The sequence below is a fragment of the Neofelis nebulosa genome, chromosome 5, assembly GCF_028018385.1.
Source record: "Neofelis nebulosa isolate mNeoNeb1 chromosome 5, mNeoNeb1.pri, whole genome shotgun sequence".
In the NCBI taxonomy this organism is placed as follows: domain Eukaryota; kingdom Metazoa; phylum Chordata; class Mammalia; order Carnivora; family Felidae; genus Neofelis; species Neofelis nebulosa.
The window spans coordinates 143,851,636-143,870,175 of NC_080786.1; the positions used below are offsets into that span (position 1 = coordinate 143,851,636).

At 42.8% G+C, this 18,540-nt stretch overlaps 1 protein-coding gene across 5 annotated transcripts in view; it reads left to right on the forward strand.

Annotated features, from left to right (window-relative positions):
• Nucleotides 1-1,004: 1,004 nt before the first annotated feature.
• Nucleotides 1,005-18,540, forward strand: part of BACH1 (BTB domain and CNC homolog 1) — a 44,981-nt gene continuing 27,445 nt past the window's right edge. For 3 of the 5 annotated variants that reach the window (XM_058731833.1, XM_058731837.1, XM_058731836.1), the window contains exon 1: nucleotides 1,005-1,137. The gene's annotated coding sequence lies outside the window, so the exon portion shown is untranslated. Of the gene's footprint in view, nucleotides 1,138-2,085; nucleotides 2,300-18,540 lie in introns of all 5 variants that reach the window. The other 2 variants (XM_058731834.1, XM_058731835.1) reach the window with 2 other exon arrangements.

Genomic DNA, 18,540 nt, shown 5'->3' on the forward strand with positions numbered 1-18,540 from the left:
TCCATCTCCTCTTTACTTAAACTCAAAGCCAACAGCAAAATCCCTTTGCAAAGATCACCTAACTCCAATCGGTTTGGCTGGCTCAGACCCGGTGTGCTCAGCGTCTCTCTCTCTCTCTAGATTGGTAAGCTTGGGCTTTGACACGTGGGCATCTTTTCGCAGAGACAGTGCTTTGCACTCCAGAGGTGCTAAATGGCCGGGGAACATAATTTTAAAACTGACAATTGGATAAACACCAGGATAAGCATCAGAGGAGGAAAGCCCGAGCAGGGCTTGAGCTGAGCCGGCCGACACCACTGGGCGCTGAACCTGGCTCCAAGTTTCCTGGCAGCCACAGCCTGAAGGGAACACCTGTTAGCCAGACGCCCGTGTTTTCTTTGTCAGACAGAAGAAGTAGGGCTGCCAGATGCTTTCCACAAAATCCTGGATGCACTCGATACATCCTACCAGCAAGCTCAAACACTACTTTCCGAACCTGGACGCCCAGTCTAAGGCGTCCCTAAGGGATGGCGGAGGAGGGTCTGGGGAGGGACCTCCTGTTGTCCGCGGGACTCCGGGCTCGCGGCAGTTTTGCTGGATCCCGAGCGTCCTGGCAACACTTGGGGCCAGGAGGCCGTCAGCCTTTTCCTTTCTGCCCTCACTTGGGAAGGAGGAGGTTGTCCTTGGTGGCTTTTCCGTTCATGCAGCTGGCTGTGCTCGCAAAGGGGCTCAGTGCGCGGACCCCGCGGCCTCTCGCGTGGGCCTCGGGCGGGTGGAGCCACGACAACCGCTGCAGCAGCCCGGAGCCCCGCCGTCCGGAGCGCGCCGACTGAGGCCTCGCGGGCGGCGTGGCCGGGCCTCGGGTGGGGGCGGGGTCTCCGCTGGGGGCGGAGCTTAGCGCCGCGGGGTGGGCGGGGCGGGGCCTCGCGAGGCGGGGCCTCCGGGGGGCGGGAGGGCTTTAGGCTTTGGGAGGTGGCGGCGGCCGCCGCGGCGGCGGAGGGGAGGGGACAACGGGGAGGGGAAGGGAAGGGAGGGGAAGGCCGCGAAGGGAAGGGGGCGGCCGGCCGCGGGGACGGAATGAGTCACCTGACCGCTGCCCGCGCCGCCCGCCGGGCTCGCTCGCTGCAGTCAGTCGGGCCGCGCGGCGCCTCGGCTCTGGTGAGTGGCTCGGCGTCCCGCGCGCCCTTCCCGGGAGGGTCCGCGCGGCGGCGCGCGGTCGGGGCCGCCCGCGGGCAGGTCCGGGGAGGCGGGGAGGGGGACCCGGGCGGCGGTCTTCTGGGCGGGGGGCGGCGGCGGCCCCTGTTCCTGGAAGTGGCCTCGTCCGCCGGAAGGGGCGACCTGCCTGCCTGTGCCCCGTGCTCCGAGCGCGCGGCCAGAGCTCTTGTTTACGGGCCCGCGCTGCACTTTACCCCCGGGCGGGCGGGCGGGAGCGGCGGGGGGGGGGCGGGGAAGTGGCCGCGGCGGCGGGGTCCCGGGGCTCCCACCCCCCGCCCCCCCCGCCCCCGCCTCTGCGGCGCCCGGGTCCGAGCCCGGCCCTCCTAGCCGCGGCCCGCCCGGGCTGTGACACATCAGCACCGCCCGCGCGGCCGGCCCCGGCTCGGTATTGTCCTCCCGCCCGCTCCCACCGCCCTCCGCACCCGCCGCGTCCCGAGAGCCGCTTGCCTCCGGTCTGCCTGGCCTGGGTGTCTGTCGCGCGTGGAGTCTCGTTTAGAATGGCCGAGGTCGTGGCTGCAGCAAAAATACCCCCTTGCGGGGCTGGGTTTAGCCAAGATCGGTGTGGACGACCGGACATCCCAGAGCTCCCTTTGTTGGAGTTTTGCCCACACGTCGTAATTAAGACTCCCACGGTGCGGTGAGGGTGGGTGCCGCTTATAGAGACACCAGCTTTTTGTGCTGGTTTGATGGAACTCGAGTGCCATTGCTTTCTCATTCTTGCGCGGCGGTTTTATGTCACCGAGCAGCCCTGCGCGGAATGCCTTTGTGCAGTGAGCCTTCTGCGTTAAACTTGGGTTGATGAAGGTATAGTGTAGTAGTAATTGTGAAAGACGTGTGTGGGAAAAACAGGCTTCTCTGTGGTGCGTGAAGGAACAAAGGCTTGTTTTGTAGGGATGCTTCTCTATTTGGAGAAACGCATCGGTGTTGGGACTGTTAACCTATGGAGGATGCCACTGCTAGGTCTCTGTTCATCTGCTTTAACACTCCTTATATTTGGACACTGTGCATTTAAAGCGGTTCAGAAAGATAAGGGGTGGAAACGCCGGACGTGTTGGTGACCGAGCGCTTGAGCGCTTCACATGGTCAAGCTGAGAAATGGGAAGAGGTAAGCTTGCTTCTTCCTGGTGTGGGCTAGTGGTGCAAGGGCTGGGGTGGGTTGGGCTTCAAGGCACTTGGCCACTTCTGCCTTTGGCTCAAGGAGCCTTGGGGGAAAAAGGGACTCTTGGTGAGTCAGCTTGAGTGGGATGGCTTTGGTTTGGTGACTGCATGGCCTCGTGTATATTGTTGTTGAACAGGGCCATGTCTAGTGGTTTACCGTTGTTCAGAATGTTGGTTGGATAACAAGGTAGGATGACTCCTTAAAAAAGTTGGGTTGCTGAGTCATTCACCCCAGCCTGAGAGGTAATTAAGAACAGCTGGTGCAGATACTCTCATCACATGCCTCCACCATAAAAGGCCAAGGAGCACTCGAGAGGGGTTGCTTTGGAGGGCTGACCGGGACCCAGCGGGCACCGTCTGTGTTGATACAGGTAATCAGTGGGTCAAGTGCTCCAGCAGCCCGAGGAAGTAGCCAAGTGGTGCTGAGGTTGTGTGTAAACACAGAGCGGCCGGCCTCATGACCTACTGCCTGAGAATAGATTTGCGCTGGAGAGAGCGAACACCGAGGGAGAAATCCGCAGCTAGGAGTAACCTAATGACAAGATTGTAATAAAAATATTGACTACCTTCCCTGCACTTCGTCTTTGGTTCCCCTCTTGCGTTTTTGTTGTTGTATGGTTTCTGCATGTCAAAAGCCAGCTTAATGTGTTCTTCATAAAAACTTTATGAGAGCACAGAAGGAGACTCGCTCTTGGTTTCCATTGGCCCTTGGCTTTGCATGCATACGCTAGTAGTTTCTGTTGGCAGGGGCAAGGGTAAGGTGAATGTGAGTGGAACTGACAGGTCTCCTTGGGTCAAGTCCAGAAAGAGCTGTCTAATGAAGGGCAAACCGTATGTATCTGTCTCATTCTCTTAGGTATGGTGATGGAGTGTCTTTACATCTTAGTTCATTACTTCTTGCTTTAAAAATGACCCAAGCTTACCAGCCAGCCCCCATTGTGAACAAACTTTGTGGAGGCCGGGAGGACTGGCCCTTACCTGCGGTCGAAAGAATGACTAATTCTTATTGATGACAATTCACTTCAAACATTTCATACATGGAAAAGTGGTTAATTTTGCTGCTGTAAGTTTGGGACTATAGGAGATTCGAAATCGTGACTTTTTTAGGTATTAGGGTCTCTAAGTTGGGGTGCAAGATGATCCATTTGGGAGAAAATATTAAGACTCTGATTTTTAAAATGTTACTTTCATGTAAAATAAAGCTTCAAGATACAGATTAATAGTAGCACATGCTTGTTGTATAATGTAGGGGCATATGCTCCTTTTTTTCTGTCGGGGAACAAAGAATTTGTTCACCACTGCCAATAACGTTCTTTCAGCAACTGGAATATTTTTGTTTAAACTTCTGATTTCCTTTTAAGAACTAGCATTTTTTCAAAATGTTCTTAATATTAGTTTAATTTTTATTATGTATGTAGTTTTCTTTTTATACTGCATGATTATTATTTTTTCATGTTTATTTTATTTTTGAGAGAGAGCACAAGTGGAGGAGGGGCAGAGAGAGAGGGAAATAGAGAATCCGAAGTGGGCGCGGTGCTAACAGCAGAGAGCCTGATGGGCTCAGACTCACAGACCTCAAGATCATGACCAGAGCTGAAGTCAGATGCTTAACCAACTGAGCCACCCAGGCACCCCTATACTGTACTTTAAAATTTAGAAGCATGAGTGTAAATTTCTTATCACAGTTGTTGATATCAGGAATGGAAATACAGAAAATACAGAGTTGCCCATTACATGCGATACCATGCATTTTGAATTTGGAGACCAGCCAAGTGGTTGGTTTGTTTAATGTATATGATCCGATGAAATGTAATAATATGAAAAAGTGTGCAGTGGGAGCCCCTGAAGATAATCCACACATTGGAGTGTAACTTGTATATAACAAATTTTTTTAAAAGTTACCCTTTTCTGTTACTCCTTGAAGTCATTTTTTTAATGTTTATTTTTGAGAGAGAGAGTGAGTGAGCAAGCGCGCTGGGAAGGAGTAAAGAGAGAGGGAGACAGAATCTGAAGCAGACTCCAGGCTCCAAGCTGTCAGCACAGAGCCCGACACAGGGCTCGAACTCACAACCGTGAGACTGTGACCTGAGCTGAAGTCGGACGCTTAACTCACTGAGCCAACCAGGTGCTGTCATTTTTTTGAGCCAAGTTTACATCTCCTTTAGTAAGGATTAATAAGACTACATATTTAGCAAATCACTTGGGAAGTGGGATTTCCCCCCTTACCCTTAGGAGAATGTGTATATTCAGAAAATCAAGGCATGCTGAGGGATGGTTATTATTTACCATTCAGTTAAATCCCATTGGCCATATGCGTTTTGTACTCCTGTCTTGTGAGAAATGATGTTTAGAATAGTGATGGCAAAGCCCTTCAAAATGACCAGTTGTCATAAATTCTCTTCACATAAATTCTCTGACTAATGTTCTGTTAATGGGAGCATTGCTTTAACCCTAAAACTCTCATTTCCTGAGGGTTCTACTAAATGGAGTGTGCATTTTTTTGTGGTGGAATAGATAATTTATGAAACTTTTGATTTAAAAAAATTTGCCCAATAGTCTAACAAAGCCCCTGGCAATGGGTAAATTAAACACTATTTGCCAGAATCCAAGCCCCTTTGGAGAGTAAATGTTTCAGGACTGCAGATAAAACATAGACTTACACCACCGTGAAACCTGGACTTCTGGCTTACTCCGTGTATAGTTTAACAGGACTGAAGTTGTGGGTTTGGTCAGCATGCAATTGACAGAGAAGCAGTAAGCAAAGTGGTTCAAAGTGGGAGATCTGGAGCCGGACAGCCGATGATCAAGTTCTAGCTCTATTACCTACCCGCTTTAAACCCTTGGGCACGTTATTTCACCTAGTTGTGCCTCCTTTTCTCATCTGTAGAATGGGGATGATAATGGTAGAACGTATATAATAGAGACTATTTGGAAATTAAAAGCATTAATATACGTTAAGTGGTTAGAACAGTATTGGCTCTGTCTTAAACATTACTATACATGTTAGGTATTATTATCTGTTCAGACTCAGGGAAGTGCTCAGTTACACAGCCACGTTTTGTAGCCTCTTTGAACTGAATTGCAGCCATTGATCACAAGAGAGACCGAAGAGATTGTGTGGATATGCATCAGATTGCTGCTACTAAAAAAAACAGTTGCAGAGAACATTCTGATGGGAAGTCAGTAGCAGCAACTCAAACACCCAACTTCTGAGGGCAAGGAACACAGGATATGGCTTTTTACTTAAAGGATCTAACCATCTCAGCAAATGCCCCAGAGGTGGCCATTACCAGTTAATTGGAATTGGCTTTGGAAGAAATAAAAACATTTTCTATTCTGCATCTAGTCTATTCTGTATGTGAGAGTTGAGGACATTGTGGTCTGGCAGGTTTAGTAACCTGTCCACTTGCTCCTGGCATATTAACATCAAGACAGACTCATTTCTTAGTTTTCATTCCCAAGCAGTTTGTTGGGAACATTTGGAATGTAAATATACCTGCCAATTACTTCTAAGTATTGCATTTTCTTTAAATGACATGCATACTCCAAGACAGAAAAATTATCCACAATAAACAGTGGATATGTTTGTCATATGGCTTCTTACACCTGTAGGTCATTCCGAAAGGTTGTGTCAAACATTCTGACCATCCTTTGGGCTAGAGTGTGACTTTCTTTTTTTATTTACTTATGTATTTATGTATGTATGTAATCTCTGCACCCAACTGGGGCTCAAACTCACGACCCCAATATTAAGAGCTGCATGCTCTTCTGATTGAGCCAGCCAGGCTCCCCAGAGTGGGAGTTTCTTGATGATGAAGATACGTATCTCCTGTTTTATCTCCCATGGAACATTGAGTGTACCTTGGCTGTGTTTGTCCTGCCAACTTCTGGTTGCTGCACTGGTGGGTATAGTATAGATTCATTTTAGTTCTGTGGTCTTCAAACTTGGGGATTTTTCCAAGAGTGAAGGAGGGAACATTATGGGCTGTACCTCTTAAGTTACATTAAATGTGTACCAAGTTGAAGCTCTTTTGATCATTTAAAATTCTGCGTTCCGTTTTCATAATTGGTATGAGTATTGAGGAGGCAGTTGGATTTAAGTCATTCTTTTAGTTTATCTCCTGAGATAGAATATTTGTCTTGTGACTTTTTTTTACCCTTAATTGATTTAGAATTGAACTGTGTAAAAATATAATTTGGATTATCTAGATGTTAGACTGCTCATATATCTAACACTTTCCTTTAATATCCTAAGTCCTCTAGAACAGATCTTTTGTTGTGTTTAGGATAAGGAACAGGTTAGAGAATATTAATAGGATAATAAAAATTGCCCCAAACAAACATAAGGAAGAAATAGTAGTTGCCAGGATCTTGGTTGTTAATGACTGTTGTAGGAGCACAGTGGGCATGCCGTGAAGTTGGGCGGATGCTGGTTCCTCTCTCAGTGCTGGCACAATTTAGAAAATGTTACCTTGATGCAGTTGAAGCTGTGTGTAAATCATGTTCTTTTAAAAATAAATTGAAATGGTTTTCTTAATGCCTTAGGAAACTCATTCAAAAGAATATTTTTGTAATAAAGGTATTATTCCCAGCTTCTATCCAATAAAGTCATTTCCACTTTTTTTTTTTCTTTCTTAGATTGGCTCAGAGTCATAGCAGACAGATGTATACTCCATTTCTCCATTCCCCATTAAAGCGGAATTACACTAAAAAGTGCTTTTGTATATGGAGTCCATTTTCGATTCCTTTGTAGCCTGGAAGTTGACAATATCCTACCTGCATGGTAACGAACAAAATAGTGTGGTGAGGGAACTGTCTTGTTCCTCTCTCCTACCGTTTTTTTCTGTTGATCTTTTTACTGACTTGTCTGCCTCCAGGATTCCAAGGAGAAGTATTTTGGCTTAAGGAGGTCAACTCTTAGGGTCCTGCCAAAGAAATGGAGATATGCACCCACTCAGCTTCCTGTTGCTGGTGTCTTCATGTTCCTAATGCCTTATTCCTTCCTTAAAGTGCACCAGCACCTCTTGGAAGTCTGCTAAATCAGTGAAGAAAACTACCCATTAGAGAGTTTGTTGTAAAATATGTCTATAAAAGATTTATTAGTCTTTGAATAAATTTATGAGGTTATAATTATTAGGTTGTCATTTTGGAGTAAGTAAGATCAGTAATTTTAGTAAGATCAGTAATTTCATTAGTGTGTGTTTTGCACTTAAATACAATTTATTAAACATGTAAAGTGGTTATCATATCTTGGCCCAAGACACTTTTTATTTTCAAAGAATGTAACATTTTCTTATTTACTCTGTTTTATTCCCATCGTGGCTCAGAATTGTCCTCTAGATAGGATTCATCACATAATTAGAAGGAGAGGAAAAAAAACCCATTGGTTCTTTTAATCATTTTGCCCACATTAGTAGACTTTTGAAGTAGAAAAGCATTTTGCCCAGCTGAGTAGTGTCACCTGCCTTTAATCCCAGCTGTTATCCAGGGGAATCAAAGGAGATGATAGATAAGGCTGTCTGTAGCTCCTATACCTTGGCCTGCTTCATTGTCTCTTTGTGGTAAAGGAGTGTCGTAAGCACTGTTCAAACTCTGGATATAGTTCTTTGGGGTTTTAAAACCCGTGTTTTGCCTCTCCTGGCCTGCCTGTTGTCATCGGCCTGGTTTGTTGTCTGTTTCCCTAGCCCGGGAGGGCCGGAACACCTTTTCCTCTCCGGAATGGGTAGGTAGCAGTGCTCACCCGTGGCAGAGGGACCCTGAGACCAGCTTCCCTGCCCTTGCTTCCCAGACCCTTGCCCTGCCCCTCCGCTGAGTTAACGGTGAACAGCTATCTGGTCTCTGGAGAGTAAAGAATAATTGTGTTTTTGAGTTTCAAGGCAGAGCGCTCTGGTCTCTTATCTTCTTGTGCCTGCTGCTCCTCTCCCCAAACTTAAACACAAACACATATTCAGCTTTTGGTGTGTGTAAATGGTAGGGTTGGTAAATTCATTTAAACGTTTGTGGTATGCTTTTGTATTAGGTTTTGGGTTTACGTTTGATTTATGAAGCAAGTATTTATGCCTCTGTATGCCAGGAACTTCTGTAGACATTGGGAGTACAAAACATTTCAGAAGTTACTGTCTAATAGAGAAACAAGCCATTACTATAGCATGTATTAATTGCTGTAATAGCAACGTGTAAAATGTGCCTTGGAACCATAGAATGTGGGAAACCTAAGTTTTAAGAAATCAGGAAAGTCTTAGGAATGTCATTGATGAATGCATGGTCAAGCAGAGGAAACAGCTTGTTTCGACCTCTCTTTTGAGAAGCTTAGCACTGAAGAAGAGTAGAGAAGAGGGATTTTAGTAGGGGGAAGTTGGATCAGGAAGAGTGTGTGTTTGTGTATGTATGTATTTAAAAATAAGGTCAGTGGGAAAAGGTTGGATCTGTCATTCTTCTGTGCTTAGCTAGTTCCTCTTACTGTTGCAAGATGGCTGCCACAAGTTCACGTGTCATGAGTCAGTGACTAAGTTCCTTGGGAGGGGACTATTTTTTTTTTTTCCTGGCATGTCTCTTATTAAGTAAAATCTGTCCCCAAACTTCCGTAATAGATGCTGTCCTGACCCTCTCTCCTCTCTGTTCATGGGCCAGCATTTTGCATAAGCCCTTACCTAAATGAGTCAGTGTCAAAGGCAATGAGACCATTGTGATTAGCTTAAATGTATGGTCATTCGTCTTCATTTGGGACTGGGATCCGCTTCCCCAGAAACACAAGACCTCAGGTAGAGAGTAGGTTTGTGAGCACAATCAGAGTTTGGTTAGAAAAGTAGGGGGTGGTCAACAGTGTCATCCTAGCCTGCTACTTACACCACCACTGTTATAGAGACCCACCCTTCTGACTAGAAAGTGAAAATATGGGTTTTTTGGGGTTTGGAATTTTAGGTGACTTTTTCCCCCTTTACCTTCTATTTCCTAACATGATCAGGTCTTGCTTTTACAGCCAGATTGTGTAAATGTTTTATTTAAAAATATTAAAAAATTGAAAATGCCCATTTTACCGAAAAAATGACCAATGGGAGGACTGTTTCAGTACTCAACGCTTCTAAAGTTCTCTGCCATTTCTTATATTTTGTAGCTTCTGATTGTATCTATACCAGGAGATTCCCTGTCTTAATCTGCAGGGCATACCCACCTGCAATGTCTGTGGCTCTCCTGAGCGGGAAGGCTAGCCTGGCTTGAATAGAATGGTTGATTCACTGACTTGGATGGGCAGGATTGTTTGGAACCCAACCTCTTAAATTACACATACAGACAGGAGCATCGCATCCTCTCTACACACACATTCCCCTACTAGGAGAAAAAGTGGTCTTTTGGACTTCCAGAATAATGCCACTTTAAGTTTATACAGTAAGTGTCTAGCCTCCCAAACTTTGTAGAGCATTTTGATATGTTAAACGATTTTTATTCTTGTCATTCTTGTTGCTTTTTTTCAATCCCAGGTTTTGGTGCTGTGTATTCTATGTGAAAGGCAGACAAATAATATAAACACAAACAGTGTTGTAAATTCACAAAATAGCAGTTCATTGCTAATAATTTTTCCTATTTGATAATAACTAAGAGGCTGTGATAGACGGTTAGGGTAGGTTTTCAAAATGGTATTACTTTTTTGGATAGAATTTAGAAAGACTAGGGGCACCTGGGTGGCTCAGTTGGTTAAGTGCCTGACTTCGGCTCAGGTCATGATCTCATGCCTCGTGGGTTCGAGCCCCACGTCGGGCTCTCTGCTGACAGCTCAGAGCCCGGAGCCTGCTTTGGTTTCTGTGTCTCCCTCTTTCCTCTATCCCTCCCTCGCTTGCACTCTGTCTCTCAAAAATAAACATTAGAAAAAAATTAAAAAAAAAAAAGAATTTAGAAAGACTATACTGCCAAAAGAACTTTTGACTCAGGTAAAAAGCAATAGTATTTGTCTACTCCATGTTCCTTAAATAATATTTGCACTAAGAAATGTTTCAACTTTTTTCTTTTTTAACAGACCTCATATTTACTTATTTGACAAAATCTTGTAATAAATATATTTGGGAAAGTAGCTATGTGGGCTTAGGTGGAAAGTCTGTAGCTTGGAAATCCCCATTTAGAGATGGTAATGTTGACTGCCAAGTTAACGTAATACACAACAAGAAAGGGATTTAAACATTTTAGTTTTAGCTACGTGTATTGAGCTGCTGTAGCACTATGGTGGCTATCAGGGATTGCTGGATTAGGTTATTTTTAAATAAAGCATTTCGATTTAATACTTAAAAAAATTTCAGATCTGTGATTCATGCAATATTCTACTTGCTGCTATATAATTGCTTCCTTATTTAAAGGTATTCCTTGGGGCGCCTGGGTGGCGCAGTCGGTTAAGCGTCCAACTTCAGCCAGGTCACGATCTCGCGGTCCCTGAGTTCGAGCCCCGCGTCAGGCTCTGGGCTGATGGCTCGGAGCCTGGAGCCTGTTTCCGATTCTGTGTCTCCCTCTCTCTCTGCCCCTCCCCCGTTCATGCTCTGTCTCTCTCTGTCCCAAAAATAAATAAAAAACGTTGAAAAAAAAATTTAAAAAATAAATAAATAAATAAAGGTATTCCTTGACGTTTTTACTCTTAATTTTTTTTTCTCTTTTGTTTTCTTTCCTTTTTTTTTTTTATCAGATTTATTATGAGTTGCAGCAAGATGATGTTTAAGGAAGGGTTGGGAATTTGAAGGCACTTTTTTGGTTGTCTTTTTTTCCTTCCAGTTACTTTGCATACTATATGTATTAACTCTTAGACCTAGAGTCAATCTGACCTTGATCTAGTTTTAGGACTTTCACTTTCTCTAGGCAATCAGAAGTAAATAATTTGGATCATGGTTATACTTTTTATAGTTGGAAAACAAAATGACATATAAAGAATCTATAATACTTCATTTAAATGTAGGACATGGACACTTAATACTTTGTATTGAAAATAACTCTCCAAAGAAGACATCCAGATGGCCAACAGGCACATGAGAAGATGCTCAATGTCACTCCTCATCAGGGAAATACAAATCAAAACCACACTGAGATATCGCCTCACGCCAGTCAGAGTGTTTAAAATGAACAAATCTGGAGACTATAGATGCTGGAGAGGATGTGGAGAAATGGGAACCCTCTTGCACTGTTGGTGGGAATGCAGACTGGTGCAGCCACTCTGGAAAACTGTGGAGGTTCCTCAAAAAATTAAAAATAGATCTACCCTATGACCCAGCAATAGCACTGCTAGGAATTTACCCAAGGGATACAGGAGTGCTGATGCATAGGGGCACTTGTACCCCCATGTTGATAGCAGCCCTTTCAACAATAGCCAAATTATGGAAAGAGCCTAAATGTCCATCAACTGATGAATGGATAAAGAAATTGTGGTTTATATACACAATGGAATACTACTTGGCAATGAAAAATGAAATCTGGCCTTTTGTAGCAACATGGATGGAACTGGAGAGTGTTGTGCTAAGTGAAGTAAGTCATACAGAGAAAGATACCATATTTTCACTCTTATGTGGATCCTGAGAAACTTAATAGAAGACCATGGGGGAGGGGAAGGGGAAAAAAAAAAAGAGAGGGAGGGAGCCAAACCATAAGAGACTCTTAAAAACTGAGAATAAACTGGGGGTTGATGGAGGGATGGGAAGGAGGGGAAAGTGGGTGATGGGCATTGAGGAGGGCACCTGTTGGGATGAGCACTGGGTGTTGTATGGAAACCAATTTGACAATAAATTTTATAATAAAAAAATAACTTTGAGTGAAATATCTCCTAGCATTCTGTCCTTGAATTGTCCATACATAGTTGAGTATAAGTATAGACTCTGACTGACTTAAGTTCAACATAGTTTAATGTCAGATCCCTTTTAATGACATGAGATTGTTTATGTAATCCAAGAAGTGTTAATCAGATATTAATGAACCAAATGTTGAGTAATAAAGGGAAGTTTGCTCTTCCTTGAATGCCCTTTTACTCTAACATTGTTCTCATCTCACATAGGATACTTGAGGCATTTCTCTCTGCTCCTTATTCTTCCATGCCTCTTCACTTTCGCCTGCCCACCCCCCCCCCCCCCAAAAAAAAAAAAAAAACAAACCTGTGCACACCTGCCACTTAAGGTCATGCATGTGAATTGAAATGTATTATTTGGATCTGGGGGCAGAGGACCCCTTCAACCTTTAAGTTATCCTCGCAGGGTTTTAGTTTCCACATCTGTAACAAGTGGGAAGTGGGTCATACTGGATGGATGTGCTCCTTTAATTAGAAATTCTTTAATTCTGTGAAACCAGCAATTATCTTGGGCGTACTTGTCCAGTTTTAATGTTTTCTCATGCTTAGTTATTTTGAGAGCTAGAGAGCAGGAGAGGGGCAGAGAGAGGGAGAGAGAGAATCCCAAGTAGGCTCCACGCTGTCAGCACAGAGCCCGACATGGGGCTTGAACTCATGAACCCTGAGATCGTGACCTGAGCCTAAATCAAGAGTTGGACGATTAACTGAGTGAGCCACCCAGTTGTCCCTTAGAGTAAAGTAGTGTTGTTTTTCTCGTGGGAAACCTGGAGCGTGAAGTCCAGTACCTCACAGATCACATACTTCGTAATACTGGCTAAGCTCTAATTGTATCTCAGTGCTTCTGTTCTTTCCAATGTTATCCTGCTGGTAGTTGGTAAAATAACCTAAACTGGATTTTCTCTTGCATTTCATAATTCTGTGTGTTTGTTTCGCTCTTTCACCTTTTTAAAAGCCTTTGCAAGATGAAATAGATCAGGAGCTACCTACTTAAGTCAAATGGATGCACGCTTGCCCTTGTTCGGATGGTTAGACCTGACTTGATGGATCCTCCCCCCTTACGTTCCTATCTATAACAGAGTTCTCTTTTTCCCCATTAAACCATCATTTTTAGAGTCTTATACAGTTTCATTTCTCCTTTCACGATTACTATGAAGATATCCGTGGAGGCTACCGTGTTTGAGAGTTGCCCATAAATTTCACACATAGTGATAAGCCAGTACCACTGATGATATTATAAAGGGGGAAAAGTAATTGACATTCTTGGAAATGGACTCCTTGGGTGCCTTCAAGGCAATTGCAATAAATGTCAACTGCATTTTTAATGAAAGCACATTGTTTTGTTTATAGTTGTCTGTTTTAACATTTTTCTGATTATAAAATAAAATGTATTTATGGTTCAGAATTTCAATGCAGAAACAAACAACAATTACCTAGATGTAACCGTTGTTAATATTTTGATATATCCTAACTAGAGGTGGGGGAACCAAGGTTTCTTCCGGACATTTAAATGTGAGATGCCTGTTAGACATATAATTAGTAATTTGAATATGCAGTTGAGTACATGAATATGAAGTTCAAGAGAGCTGTCAGAATTAGACCAAATATAATGTTGAGAGTGTACAGTAAGTCCATGAGTGATCCTATCCTTGCCTTGAGTTTGCATGAGTTCATGAGTTTGCATGAGTTCACCTAGGGAACGTGTGCAAAGAAGAGGAGAGACCCGAAGACGAATTCCTGGACCGTCCAGCATTTAGAGACTTGGAAGAGAAGATTGATCCACCAAAGAAAATTGACAAGTGGCTGCCAGTGAGGTGGGAAATCAGGATTGTGGTATCCTGGATACCAAGGGATGAAAGGATTTCAGGGAGAGAATGGTCAACCTGTTGAATGTTGATGAGAAGCTGTAGAAGGAGACTGAAAATCTGCCATTTAGCAGTGTGGAGGTCATTGATCCTCACAAAGTGGTTTCCATGGAGTGGAGGGGGAAAGGCCTGGTTTTAGTGGGCTCAAGTGAATTCGGGAAGAGAAGGGACTGAAGATGGTATGGATATAAATGGCTCTTTTTGGGAGTTCTGTTATAAAGGGGAGCAGAGAATTTTGTTGTAGATGCAGGGTATGGGGAGAAGAGCCATTACAGTATTGTTTTGTGTGAAAATGGGAATGCTACGTATTCATGTTTTCTTGGTGAGATTTTGCAGAAGTTTGTCGATTTTACTGGTCTTCTGAAAGCATCACCTCGTGGTTGAATTAATTCTACCAAAAGCAAATGCAAAATTTTATGATGTGAGTGGTTTTCTTGGTTAAATACAATAGATTTCATCAGATTTTGTAAGGCAGAGAACCAATGCCCTAGTGGTTTGGCAGTTCAACAACTTCTTTCTTTAGAAGATACCCTCACTTTTTTTAAAGAATCTATTTGGAGTAGTATCGCTGTCAATGTAAAATATTAAACAGTATGTATAACATTGTTCCAAGTGTTATATTGGGAATAAAGAAATCTTAACTATATTTCTTTACCCTCCCTGTTCCTGGTTTTGTCAAAATAATGTAAGATGTTAAAGGTTGTTTTTCTCTTTATCAAATTTCTTTTTTATTTGGAGAATCTTCAAAATATTTAAGACTCACAAAAGTTATCAACAATTATACTTAACTAAACTTTAATATTTTTGTTTACTATTTAAATATCTTTTAATTTATGTTTATGTTTTTAGTCTAGTACATGTTTTTGCTTTAAAAAATACAGAAAGATATATCATAAAGCAACCCCGTCTGTTGTGCATCATCCTACCTCTAATTTTGCTTCATAGATAATATTCATCTTTACTCATTTCTGCAGTTTACTTTTTCTGTTGGTTACCTCTATATCTCTTTGATGGTTATACCTGAGTTTATGAACCTAAGACAATATCTGTTGACTTCCTTTTACCATGGACGTTGATTTTGTTGCTCCCACCATCATCCCACTTATATTTATAATCTCTTTATTTCTGTTCTTGGTCACCTCTCCAACCCCAAAATTTGTTTTAATTTGGTCTCACTAAGGAACGATTTTTTTTTTTTAAGTATCTTTTGACTCCACATTATAAATTGCATGGAAATACTAGCTTTCCTTTCAGTTCTGATTCCATCTCCTAGCGTGTCAATTTTACTTGCATTTTGTCAAGATTGATAATGTCTGCATTCCATTTTAGAACTGTAGTTAAGCCTTCTGTTATCTGTCCATTCTGAAAGTTGAAGACCAATGACCAGTGTCCATATTATTATGCCCGTGTCAGTGTTGGGCACCTGAAAGCTGAGGAGTGTGCTCTTGTACTTCTTTGACTAGAGTTTCAGTGTGGCCTTGTGCCCCTCAAAAAACACTTCTAGCGTCAAATTCAGATAATGCTAACAATTATTGAGCACTCATTATGTGCCAGGCACTGTCGTGAAAACAGTTTAATATTATTATAATTAGTATAATATTATATTATTGTATACAATTAAAATTATTATTGTATATATACTTTCGTTTGATCCTCTCAACAGAAAGTACTATTCTCGTCCCTACTTTACCCCAAAACAGAGGGCATGTCAGAGGTGTAAAGGACCTTGCTCGGAAGGCCGAGTTGTCGTCATGCTATCAGCTGCTGATCTGTGCTGTCCACCCTGGTGGTCTCTGGAGCAGCTGGGTGCTGTGCTTGTGCGGTTCCGACAGTCTTTCGGTTTGAGGTGTGCTCTCTGATAACTGCCCTCTGCCCCTGATTGGGGGATCTCTGGATGTCCTGGGTGAATACTTCCAAAGTAGTATAGGAGTGAGGGCTTCCCTTGAAGGAGGCTGAGTGAGTTTGGGAATTTCACTCTTTGGGGGCATTTTGGGGTATTTTCACTCTTTGCTTATTTTCCTGTCTTAGTTTCTTGTAGGAGCCCTAAGTTAACTGGGAGGGTAACTTCTGCATCTCCTTTTCTGCCCATCAGTTGCTCATCTTAGAAACCCTACCGTTAAGGGGCACCTGGGTGGCTCAGTCAGTTGAGCATCCGACTTCGGCTCAGGTCATGATCTCGCTGTCTGTGAGTTCAAGCCCCACGTCGGGCTCTGTGTTGACAGCTTGGAGCCTGGAGCCTGCTTCGGATTCTGTGTCTCCCTTTTTCTCTGTCATTCACCCATTCATTCTCTCTCTCTCTCAAAAATAAAAATTAAAAACATCAGAACAGTGCTGAAAGAAGACTTAAGTAAGTGGGGAGACTTGTCATGTTTGTACATGAGAAAACTCAATTTATATATTGGTTCTCTCCAAATTGGTATATGGATTCACTGCGGTCCTAATCAAAATTCTGCTGGCTTTTACAGCTCAATGATAAGAAAACAGCTCAGTTAAACATGAGCAGAAAAATTGAACAGATCTTTCACAAAAGAAGATCTACAAATGGCCAATAAAGCACATGAAAAGATGCTCAGCATCAGTAGCCATCAGGAAATGCAAATTAAAACCACAGTGAGATACTCCTGTACATTTATTAGGATAACTAAGATTAAAAAAGACTGGCATTACCAAGAATTGCTGAGAATGTGGACCAACTGGAATTGTTATACACTGCTGTTAGCAATATAAAATGATACAATTGCTTTGGAAAACTGTTTAGCAATTTCTAAGAAGTTAAACATAAACCTACCATATCACTCAGTTCTTCCGCTTCGTATTGGTTTACCCAAGAGAAATGAAGTATATGTCCATATGGATGTTCACAGAAGCTTTACTACAATGATCCCAACCTGGAAGTTGTGTCTATCTTTGTTAGTTAAATGGATAAAGTGATATAGCCATGCAATGGAATATTATTTGGCAATAGAGAAACATCTTATGTATGCAATGTGATTGTCATTCAGCTGAATGAAAGAAACTGGAAACCAGAGGACATAATGTATGATTCCATTTATATAAAAAATCATACAAAATGCATGGTAATCTACATTGACATAAAACAAATCATTGGTTACCTGGAGCCAGGGGAAAAGGGTAGGAGAGACCTCAAAGGGGCATGTGGAAATTTTTTTTTTAAGTGTTTATTTTTGAGAGTGGGTGAGCGAGTGTGTGTGTGAGGGGCGGAGAGCAAGGTGGACAGAGGGTGGGAAGCGGGCTCTGTGCTGACACCAGTGAGCCCGATGCTGGGCTGGAACTCATAAACCGTGAGATCATCACCTGAACCAAAGTTGGACGCTTAACTAATTGAGTCACCCAGGTGCCCTGGCATGTGGAATTTGAGTGATGAAATTTCTATATCTTTTTTTTTTTTTAATTTCTTTATCTTGATTGTAGTGGTGGTTTCATGCACATATATAAGTGTTAGAACTCATTGAATTGTACTCTTCAGTGCAGTTCTATGTAAATCATACCTCAGTGTTGATATATAAATTCGTGACATGTGCATGATAAAAAATACGTATTCAGTAAACTAGCTTTATTAGTGTGGACCAATTCTAGTTTCTAGTTCATATTTTCATAACATCTAGTTCAAGTGAGTTATAACAATCCTATTAAGGATCAGGTAGCTGCCAAATATGGTAAGCAAATAAAAGACTTCATTGTTTCTTAAATTCAGTAAGAAGGTATAATCATGGAATCCGTTATTCTTGTTTTGGTTCTGGAGCTCGGGTTTCTTGTGTTCCTTCTTTTTTTTTCCTCCTTTATTCCCTTCCAAGCTATCTTTTTTAAAGATTTTTTTTTTAATGTTTTTTACTTATTTTGAGAGAGAGAAAGAGAGAGCCTGAGCAGGGGACGGGCAGAGAGAGAGGGAGAGAGAGAATTCTAAGCAGGCTCCATGGGGCTTGATCCTGGATCCCAGCAACTGTGAGTTATGACCTGAGCTGAAATCAAGAGTTGACCTTAAGTGAGCCACCCAGGTGCTCCTCCCTTCCAAGCTGTCTTAAACTTATTACCTGGAATTATCAAAGTTGGATTTACTGACTTGGGAAGTAAAAAACCTTTTGTTTCTGACCTCTTAGTTGGTGAATCTGTGAGGACCTTCTTCAGACTTCTCTAACCATTCAGACTTCTCCCTTCTATGTACAACTTTGGCTTCATCTTTTCAAATATGGAATTAGACCAAGTAAATAAAATATCCATGATTAAATGGATAATTTTTGATGTCAGGAAAAGTAAAAAAGTCCAACTTTCCCTGTATGGAAACAGGGAGTGAACCATGAACTGCAAAAATTGTTGTGATTCACTCACCTTCTCCATTCCCCACACCTCATTTAAAAAAAGAATGTGGTAGGGGCGCCTGGGTGGCGCAGTCGGTTAAGCGGCCGACTTCAGCCAGGTCACGATCTCGCGGTCCGTGAGTTCGAGCCCCGCGTCGGGCTCTGTGCTGACAGCTCGGAGCCTGGAGCCTGTTTCGGATTC